Source organism: Onychomys torridus, chromosome 4, assembly GCF_903995425.1.
Source record: "Onychomys torridus chromosome 4, mOncTor1.1, whole genome shotgun sequence".
Classification (NCBI taxonomy): Eukaryota; Metazoa; Chordata; class Mammalia; order Rodentia; family Cricetidae; genus Onychomys; species Onychomys torridus.
Genome location: NC_050446.1, coordinates 50,391,777 through 50,402,882, shown reverse-complemented (window position 1 = coordinate 50,402,882; position 11,106 = coordinate 50,391,777). Strand labels below are relative to the sequence as shown.

At 46.6% G+C, this 11,106-nt stretch overlaps 1 protein-coding gene across 2 annotated transcripts in view; it reads left to right on the top strand.

Annotated features, from left to right (window-relative positions):
• Positions 1-10,714: 10,714 nt before the first annotated feature.
• The window catches only part of Gpr155 (G protein-coupled receptor 155), a 41,937-nt gene continuing 41,545 nt past the window's right edge, over positions 10,715-11,106 (top strand). For both annotated transcript variants that reach the window (XM_036185016.1, XM_036185017.1), the window contains exon 1: positions 10,715-10,926. The gene's annotated coding sequence lies outside the window, so the exon portion shown is untranslated. The remainder of the gene's footprint in view (positions 10,927-11,106) is intronic.

Sequence of the window (11,106 nt, the reverse complement as noted above, 5' to 3'; positions counted from 1 at the left end):
CCAAGGAATGTGGGTGGCTCGAACCTGGGCTGCAATGCTTCCTAAAACCTTCGGAAGAAACCAGCCCTGCTCACACTTTGTCTTTAACCCAGATGTGGGGCTGCTAACTTCCAAAGTTGTAAAACAGTAAGTTCATATGGTAATCCACCATGTCAATTACAGAAATTAAATGAACATAACACACAGTATGCCTTAAGATTTTTCTAAGTTCTCTCCTCCCACAATGCCTACCAAAGAGCACAGCAGTCCTGAAGAACATATACAAACTACCTGAAGCCAGGACCTCTGGAGGATATACATCATCTAGGAATCCTCAGTGGATACTCCACTAGAATTGACAAATTTTCTGCTGGGCAGATGGCCTGGTTACCTGCGTCATGGGCACATGCTGGCTCCTGGCATAAGATGCATAAAACTACTGAAGAAGTGCTCATACTGAGTTTGCCACTCAGGATGCATTGCCTAAGGAATGCAGTGTGTATTCTCAGGACAGAACTGCAGTGTCTCACAAGGCTTGCGGGGAAACAGCTTGGGCTGGCTGGGTCCAGGTTTAACCTGAAAAGAGGAAACACTGAGCAGTCCGCCTGTGGCTGTGAAGGAAGTGGAAGAAAACTCCTGACCCATAATTAGTCCTCCCTCCCTCCCTCCCTCCCTCCCTCCCCCCCTCCCTCCCTTCCCTCTGTGTCTCTTTTCTTCCCTCCCTTCCTTACTTTCAAAGACAAGGTCTTATAGTTGCTCCATACCCAGTGATGACCCTTGAACTTCTAATTTTCCCACCTTTACTTCCCAACTGATGAAGCTGTAGGTGTATACCACTACACCCAATGTATGCAGTCCCGGAGGATGGGGATGGGGATGGAACCTGGAGTTTCACGCATGTGAGGCCAACATTCTAACAAATGAGCTACATCCGCAGCCACTCAATTCTTGATGCTGCTCCAGGCACTTCTGTGGTGGCCAGCACTCTGTGACAGGTGGGATCTAGATGGCCTGAGATCTTTCCAATCATAACCCTTGCCTCCATGTAGAAGGCTCCTGCAAAGGGGTTCAGAGTACAGCGGAGAGGGGAGTCAGGGGTCTGGAATCCACGATCTTAGGGCAGTGGACTCCTGGACTATTCCTTTGTGGATAGATTGGAAGTGGCAGGAATATGCATCTTGTCTGTGCCCCCCCCCCCCACATCCACGGAAGCTGACTTGGAAAAAAGAGCACAGGTTAGTGAGGCAGGAAAGAGCCACCTGCCTTCTGCCAGCAGCCAAGGCAGCCCTTTCCACCCCTCATTCAGGCCTCTTCCCATCCTCTTCCTCTGGGAGGGGTGGAACGGCACTTCTTATAGTGGGCAGAAGGGAAGGGTACTGGGAAGAAGTCATCACTTGGGCCTACCCAGCTACCAGAGTCACTTGGAAAGAGGAAAACAGGCCCAACACAAGGCTTGGAATCGGATACAGGTGGTTTCACTTTCAGGGAGATGGCTCTTTTGCTAAGATGACTATGGGTCAGATGGTTGGAGCATCCGGAGAGTACCATAAGCCTGGCAGTGCTGGGCTGGGATGGTCTCCAGAAGACAGCAGCTGGAAACTTATGGCAGGCAGCTGATTTTTGCCTGCTTGAGAGGGGACTGAGGAGCTGACACAGAGGCCTTCTGATTCTAATGCGTTAGAGCACAGTGCACAAGCAAGCCAAGTCAATAGCAGGTGGACACAACGGGGGATCTGAAGCGACCCTTGGGGGCAGGAAAAAGATGGCAGGGTTAAATGATCACAAAGCTTTTAAAGACCTGGAGCCCCAAATCCAATGACTAACTCCAAATTTGAGCCAAGAACTGGGGAGAGCAGGTGGATATGAGAAGCTGTGGGAACACCTTCCAGGAATTTCATCCAAAGATTTCTTTCTGTGAGGCAGTTGGTTTTCCATTAGACCTAAAATGGAACTGTGAAGTGACCTGTACAAGGGCATCTTCAAGGCCCTGACAGACATTGTAAGCTTTGTAAGCGTTGTACTAGACATTTGACAAACATATAAGTCACCTACAAATAGTGGGAGTGATTGCTAGCCTTTGGGTCACACATGCTATTGGCCTTATCTCTCTAGTACGGGAGAAAATATGTTGACTTTAAGATAACGTGTATTTCCAGTAGCTGATACCACTCTATTATCTTCCTTGAATACCTTTTGTTGGTTTTTAAATCTCTTTGTATACTTCTATTACTTGATTTTCTGTTGTGGGCATTTGATGTTGATTGTATCAGGAGTCCCTGAAGTGGCCCCTGATTCTACAACGGGCTCCGGTGACAGATGGGAATTTGAACAATGGCACCAAGTATAATAATTTTAAAAGGCACAACTTTTGTTTTGTTTTTTGAGACAGGGTTTCTCTGTAGCTTTGGAGCCTGTTCTGGACTAGCTCTGTAGACCAGGCTGGCCTCCACGTGCCTCTGCCTCCCAAGTGCTGGGATTACAGGAGTGCACCACCACTGCCCAGCATAAAAGGCACAACTTTTAAGGGGCAAAATGTAAGTGAAGGCTATCATACACCATACAGAAAGGATTTCTTACATAAAACAACAAAACACAAGCCAAAAGGAGAAGATTAGCCACGAGCCATATTTTTGAAAAAAAAAAAAAAAATCTCTGGGGAAAAAATAAGAGGAATTATAACTATTTCTTAGAAGCCAATATTTTAAGAAATGGTGAAATGATTGCACTGGAGTCTTGCTGCATAACCTACAGTACACCCCATGGATCAGAAAATTACTCCACCCAGTTGTGCCTATAACATGGACTTTCCGAGTGGGATTTAGAAATGGCACCACTTGAAGACATGCTCTAGACCTACGAAAAGTATGGACAGCAGTTGTTTTGTTTTGCTTTTCCACACAAAGGAGAAACCAAAAAGAACTAGCAACAGCCACCGATACAGAGTTCTGAAGGAAGATACCAGATTCAGTGTGCCCCCTTCCTATCATGACAATGTTTCTGCCCCAGAGTCTGATGTCCAGGAAAAACCTTCTGCCTTGCTTCTTATACAAATAGTCATGAGCATGTTTGTAATTTCTAGAATCTGCATTAGAACCATCTGTAGAGGCTCAAGTATACTATATAAAAATATATACATGTACATAATATGTATGTATACACACATAGCACGTTCTGGACATGATGTCAATGACATGGATTTAGAAAGTCTGCCTGGGGCCCTGGCATGTATATTTTTGGGGGAATTATGTTCTACAAGTGATCTTGATCCAAAGGCTTGGATGAGAACCATCAGGACAGATTTTAGATTTCTGGCTGTGATTAGCCCTCAGTCCTATGATTGCTCACCACCACCACTATGTTCTTCTTTACCATCGTTCAGTTGACTTTTCTAGATGTTGATTAAATCAACACACTGGAATTGTTCTGAATAAATCATGTGGGGAACAGGTAACCTGGTTGCACCAAACTGCTACCAGCATGTAACAATAAAGAAATAAGAGAACTGAGATGCAGGGAACAAAGGAAGCCCTGAGTGAGTGGAAGTCCTAAGTATATTGTAGACGTGGGCATAGCCATAATGAGGAGCAAGGCCTTGAACCCATGGGAAATTGGCAAAGCCTTTCCCCATATGGGTCCAGCTCAAAATTGGTAAAGTCTTCTTCTTCTTCTAGACCAAGTAAGAGTGTTTATGAACAACTGATCAATGTATGCAAAGACTAGCAACTGCAGCTTTTCCCTGCCAGATGTTTATAGTCTGACGCTGTGTGTCTACAGACGTCCCCTATGGAGCCTGGCCATACAGGCTATAGGTAATACACACCAGGAAGTTCCAGGTTGCCTGACACAGTAGGTTCTCCATCAGAGTGCACACACCCAACCTGACCCCGGCTTTTCTGCATGTGTACCTGTGTGTCTATAATGTCTTCATTCCCTCAATGTCCCTGGTCAGGGTTCCAGACCCAAGCCTTGGGGGTCACAGCACTGAGACATAGGGAGAGACGTTGAGAGAGAAAACAGTGACAGAACAACTGCATGCTCACCAGGGCAGAGATGTGTGGAGGAAACACAGAAATACTGCTTGTTTGCTAAAGTCATCCGCACAAGTGTGACCTAAGGCCCACTGTGGAGAGCCGCTGGTAGTGAAAGTCCATGAGAGTATACAGCAGTGACAACTAGTGCTCAGAAGGTCAACCTATCAGAACTAAGGGTTCTGTCAGAGGAAACCATCACGAAAGGCGTTAGGGAATTACTGCCTTGTGAATGAACTGTCTCTTGTTGTAAACTTCTTGTGCAGTAACAGCTATGATTCTCCCCATTTACCATGCATCTCCATGTTACGTGTACATGTAATCTCACGACTGCATCTCAGTCTTGGGTACAACTTTCCCTACACATTTGGGGTAATTGGACAACTGTCCCCAGTTGTGTTTATCTTTCATTAACACATACCTGGCCAGGGCCATCTTCTGGACAAAAGTATTTCAGCAAAGATACCTTTTTCCAAAGACAAAACTGCACATAGATCAACATTAGCTCATCTCACTCATAGATAGAGAAAAGAACCACGAACAATTAAATCCTCAACCCCTTACCTTCACCCCAGGTTATTTACACAAGACCCTAATTTAAGAGATTTACTGCTCACATTCCTGGGATGATGTTTTAGCCATTTGCTAGTAACTGAGTTAAGACAGTTACTTCCCACTGACCCAAGGAGATTGCCCACAAGGCCAGACAGGCAATAGAGCCAAGCTTCTTTCCTGTGCAAATTAAGTTTTTATTCCTCCTCAGGCAGGTGCTATACCTAGATTTTCTCCTCAGCAATTACTCTGAGTGAAAGTGCTTTTACTAACCAAATACTACACCTCTGACATAGATTGCTTAGCCACCTAGCACATGTCCCCCTCCCTATCAGAAAGCAGCTGCAGCTGGGATGAGCGGGAAAAGCGGCGCCAAGGACAGTTGACTTTCTTGTGACTTACTGACCCCTAACATTTTACCTAGCATTTCTAGATTATAGTTTGAGCACATACACTCCCTAATTGATCTTAGCCTTTAGTTGACCCTACCAGAGAACTTCCCCTTAGTCACTCCCCTTTTGGGTTGTAATTGGAAGCTGACAATTAATTGCTTTATGAGTGGGTCCTTATCACCTCTCTCTGAGAGAGACCCTGAAAACGTCAAGGCTCGCATTGCTTTACCAAAGAATTACTGTGTGGGTACATAGACTGGTTCTCTGAGAGCACTGGGAGGAGAGGATGGATGGAGAAGAACAAAGATGAGGACAGAGATGGAAAGAACTAGGTAGAATGATGAGAACAGCAGGAGGGACCGGGAGCAGGGGGACCGAGAGCAGGAGGACTGAGAGCAGGAGGACTGAGAGCAGGAGGACTGAGAGCAGGAGGACTGAGAGGAGGACTGAGAGCAGGAGGACTGAGAGCAGGAAGACTGAGAGCAGGAGGAGGACTGAGAGCAGGAGGACCGAGAGCAGGAGGACTGAGAGCAGGAGGAGGACTGAGAGCAGGAGGAGGACTGAGAGCAGGAGGACTGAGAGCAGGAGGAGGACTGAGAGCAGGAGGACTGAGAGCAGGAGGACCGAGAGCAGGAGGACTGAGAGCAGGAGGACTGAGAGCAGGAGGAGGACTGAGAGCAGGAGGACTGAGAGCAGGAGGACTGAGAGCAGGAGGACTGAGAGCAGGAGGAGGACTGAGAGCAGGAGGACTGAGAGCAGGAGGACTGAGAGCAGGAGGACTGAGGAGGACTGAGAGCAGGAGGACTGAGAGCAGGAGGACTGAGAGCAGGAGGACTGAGAGCAGGAGGACCGAGAGCAGGAGGACTGAGAACAGGAGGACTGAGAACAGGAGGAGGACTGAGAGCAGGAGGACTGAGAGCAGGAGGACTGAGAGCAGGAGGACTGAGAGCAGGGGGGACCAAGAGGAGCCAAGTAAGAGAGCAGACAAGAAACTGTGCAGATAGAATCGCCATAGAGTAATAAAGAAATGGACTAAAGAACTCAGTGTGCTTAGATTCATTGAATGTCCCTCAGATTAGAATCCTCAGCTGGTTGGTGGACTCTTCCGCGGACCCTGGGAGCAAACAATGTAGGCTGGAGCTAATATTGTTTGCGCTAGCCCGCCCCAGCTATCTGTTTACAGCAGCTTCCTGTGAGGAGATTAGCTCCGGTGAGACTGTCCCAAAGCCCTTCTTTCCCTCTCCACAACCTGAGGAGACAGGCTTCTCTTGGGCTGTTCTGTAATGATTTCCAATGATGTGCCCTATTCCTTGAAGCATCTAGCTAGTTCCATGAAAAATGTTCTCTTCTCCTGTCTCCTCCTAGGCCAGGCACCCTGTAGTGGAAGTCATGCTCTGCTCCTTCCTGGCTTTGCACTTCCAACAGGAGCAGAGGAATCAGACAGACTAGGAAAGTGGCGGTTCTCTCTGAACTCAGAAACCTTCACGCTGAACGGGTCAAGGGAAGGAGGGCATCTCCATTTTATTTTACTTTATTTTTGCAATCTCTGCTTGTGGTTTGAAGAGAGAAATAGTTGCCCAATTCTCACCATAACATGAGTGACAAACTTCCAAAATATGCATAGGTGGAATGCCCCTTCCCTCAAGCTACCAACATTCTCACACTGTGCGTAGAGCTGGATAAGATAATATGCAACTAGAGGCTGAGCTGAGTTCCAGGACAGGAGGCGTGGCTGTGAGCTCAGATGAGGGTCAATGACCCTTCCCCTCACTCCTTCCACCAGGGAATGTTGAGCTCAACATCATGAGGGTTTGGGGTAATCACATCTTCTCTGATTTTGAGACAGCCACGTCATACCCAGAAAACAGATTTGTTCATCATGTATTTTCTGTGTCACAGCCACTGATGAGTTCTCATTTATTGTTTCAGCTAGTGTGAGTTCCAAAAAACATCTGGTTACTCTTTTGCCAAGCCGAGAGTAAAGTTTGGATAACTCCCACTCTGTTACTTTCATTTACAGTGAAGGAGGCAGCCCATGAAAGAGCAGGTGTTTCCGTTTGTAAGTGACTCTAAATACAGAGCATTCACAGTCTTGTCTCGGTTTATCTATCCCACGAGTCAGAGTGCAGCAAGTATTTATCAAGTGCCTATTGTTTGGCAAGTGCTGTCTTGGTGAGAGCAATGTGGACACATCTACATGGAAGAGAAGGACCTGCCCCTTCTAGCAGAGGAGACTGGAGCCCCCTAAAATATATTCTTGGCATTCTGGTTTTATTTTTGTTTGTTTGTTTGTTTGTTTGGTTGGTTGGTTGGTTTTTGGTTTTTCAAGACAAGGTTACTCTATGTGTGGTCTTGGCTGTCCTGGACCTCACTCTGTAGACCAGGCTGGCCTCAAACTCAGAGAGATATGCCTGCCTCTGCCTCCTGAGTGCTGGGATTAAAGATGTGTGCCACCACTGCCCAGCGACATTGACATTCTTACTCAGGTGAATATTCCTGGGGTTTAAGTAAGGTGAGCTAAAGTTTGAAATCTCCCTCTCTCCTTCCTTCTTTCCCCATGCTATTTAAATTAAAAAAAAAAAAATCTCACTCCAAAGTACAGTTTAAAATCTGAAGTTTCTCCCACTGCTGGTTACTGGTTAATTTTAATATTTGACCATGGACACCATCCAAATTTAAATATGCTTTTCTGATTCTTTTAAAACTGCCTGTTTAACTAGTCAGTAAGCCCCTTTGCAGGCTAGAAGAGGAGACAAGTGCATTTCTTTCTTTTTCGTATTCTTTCAAAATAAAGTGGTCAAAAGAAAACCACAAGTATGGAGAAGCTAAATCTTGAAGCAGATTGTCTGTGCCCCCAAGGTTCTGTTTTATGGTTTCTGTATCCTGTCTTACCTGATTCACTGATTTTACTTGTAATTTCACAATGCAGCTCTGTTTTCAGTTTTTCTGCTGGACTTTTCAAATTCTGGTCCAGACAACGGCCCATGATATTTATCCATATTTGAACCTTATCTATGCTCAATGACAAAATCAATAGCCAGGTGAGATGGTCAGGCTCTGCCTCCTCTCACTGCCTTTGTGTATTTCAGTACCAGCCTGAAAGGGAGAGGGGAAAATAACCTCTAAGGTGCATGTCAAAGCACACACACCTGTCAGCATAGGCAAAGATAATTTTCAGGGTCTTAAAATGCCCTGAAATTATGTTAAGTTGCAGTATTTACACCAAAGAAGTAAACCATTTAGACGAATATTAAAATTCAGCTACAAAATTAAGCCAAGTGGAAAGCAGGGAAAAAATAAGAAACCGGTTACTGAAATGAAACAGCCACATGACAGTTCTTTATAGCAAAGAACTCACATTGAATAGAACACTTCAACCTTCTGGCTATCTGGTAGGCAAGGTAGGCAATTATAATTTATCCAGCCCTTCCAAAGCCTTTTAGAGGATGCCTATCAGATGCCACAGAAAGCACCAGTTTACACTCTAAGGCCTTTGCCTTCTCTAAGTTGATGTGCTGCGCTGTGCCAATGCTCTTACATTGTTCTAGTTTATGGTGGGTTTTTCACACTTACCTGTTTTTAACAAATAGTAGTTGCATACAAGAGTTATGGTTGAGTCTTGTTCACCATTTCCTTATAATCAAAATATGTACCTTATGACTTATTGTAGATTTTTGTTCTTTTTTTTTTAGTTTTATTTTCAAAGTCTAATTTCAATTCAGATTGAATGTACAAGCAGAAAAGTGAGCGCGAGCTATAAGCAGACACTGATGTATCAAATTTAAAGGGATGGATTGTTAACATATCCTTTTACATTCATATGTACGTGTGCTGATGCCTTCTGGAGTATTGTTGGCTCACAGGACGGTGAAGAGTTTTTCATTCTTTCATCAAGGAGTAGCGTATGGGAGTTTTAAAACCAAATATCTAAACTCCCAGGGCCTCGGCTGGAAAGAATAACTTCAAGAAGACCATTACAGATAAAGCCTCGAGATTTCAGTTTTAGGTCTAGAACCAACTCACTCCTTGTACTTTCTTCCTCCTTTGGGATAGTTCTCCCTTTCACTTCCAGGTAACAGAAGTTCAGAGCTGGGAAATACATTAGAAATTCTCTATTCTGACTCCTTCTCTTTATTTCAGTGGATGAGGAAGCACTTAACATTCACCATCTGCTCTTCTTTTCCTCCACCAGCAGTCAAGTGCTATAGTTCTTCTGAAATACCTCTCCAGCTTACTCCATTCTTACGGCCATCAACCCAGAGTGGGTCACCTCCTTACGTCTCGACTGGTCCCCGCGTCACCATTCTGCTGCTCTTGCCTTTTCTCTTCTCACTTCTCCGGGGGAATCCATAGAGCATATCACACAGCTCAATACGCTGACATGTTCCCGTGTGGGGAAAAAAGGATAAGGTTCAAAACGCACATAACGTGAAGACTTCCTGCAGCTTGGCCCTAACCTACCTTTCTAGACTTATCTTTCAGTAGTCCTCTAATAGTCAAAGTTCATTAAATATTTAGTTTAACTAATCTTCATATTTTCTAAGCAGAAATCTAGCCTTGAGATAACTGAGGTATTATTATTTTTAGTAGCTAGGTTCATGGTTAAAAGTAAAAAAGACAAATAATGAGCCAAAAAGAAGTGAGTAGGCTGCATTAAAAAAAAAAAAAGTTTCAATTCTCTTCACCTTCTCTAAGTTTCATATCCTTAAACCTACTCTTGGCTCATTAGATTTTTCTTAGTAAACTGTGTAGTATTGTACTTGTGACTAAAGTTGCATAGACTATAGGGCACTGTAGTTACCAGACAGAACAGTTAAATTGCCAAAGCAAGATTTTTTTTTTTTAAAGAAATGCTTATAAAGACACTGAGATCGGGCTTTAAATTTGAAATAATTTGGGCTCCAGAAAGTTGATTTAATTACAGAACCTCTTTAGTTTCATACTTAGACTTCAAGAAGCCTTGGTAGATTTCTACGAATACTAGTAGATTCCTAAGAGAATATATATGCCCAGAGTTTCCTCCACAATAGGAATAGAAGCAGTCATCGCTTGCAATTTATTCTAAATCAAGCACACAACTTGAAGCTTACATTTTAATCTCTTTTGATTTAGGAAGGTCAAGGTCAATGCTACTTTGGGAAAGGTAGAAGGCAGGGTTTGGACTCACATGCTTACGTCCTTGCTTTTGTACACTGTACTGTCAAATGACGAGGCTACCCAAGAGAGGAGTTGGCAGGATTACTGGAGGCTGAGGTTAACTGAAAGGATGATAGGCATCCCTGATTCTGAGCAGGGGCGGAGGAAAACAACACTGGCAAGCCCCAGCCGGGAAGCCATCTTGTGGGAGGAGGAAAGCCGGAAGCACTCAGCCTGGACGAGGCCTGAGGGCGGGAAAGGGGCTGCGTAGGAGGGCTGGGGGGGTCCTGGGGGGAAGCAGGGCGGAGCCGTGGCTCTTGGGCTTGGGGGCGGGGCCTGACGGCGGGGTGGAGACCGTCTGCAGGGATCTCCAGGCTAGGGGCGGGGCCTTAGGGTGGGGCCCGAGGGTTGGACGGGGTGTGGCACTGGAGCTTGGGGGTGGGGCCTGTCGGCGGGGTGGAGAACTGCATGGTGGAGCTCCGGGCCGGAGGCGGGGCCTGGGGCGGGGCCTGGGGCGGGGCGGAGCTGGGTCGCGCGCTTTGGGGGCGGGGTCTCGCGGCAGGGTGGAGACCCGCATCTCCGACCTTCAGGCCAGGGGCGGGGCCTGAGGGCGGGGCGGAGGCGGGGAGGAGGTACCCGGCCGCAGACGCCCAGGGTAGCTGACAGGGCCGCAGCCGCTCACCCCTCCCTTTCTCGGAACGTGGTTTGGCAGCTGCCGCTGGCACACGCCGCTGGGAAGAGAGGGCTGGGGGCGGGAGATGACGGTGGAGTGCTCGCTGCTTGGCCCTCTGCGAGCACCGGCTTCCTTCTCCTCGCAGCCAGGGCAGCGGACCTAGCAGGTGAGATGAGCGCCGGTTGCGTGGACCTGCTGGGTTTTACTCCTGTCCCTGCCCCTGGGGTCCGGATCAGTGGGCAGCGCCAGGCTCTGGTGCGTGTCCCCGGCCTCGGCCCGTTGCTGCGCCTGTCTGCCTCTGCCCCCCAGCGCCTACGCCTGAAACCTGCGGGAACACTTGGGATGG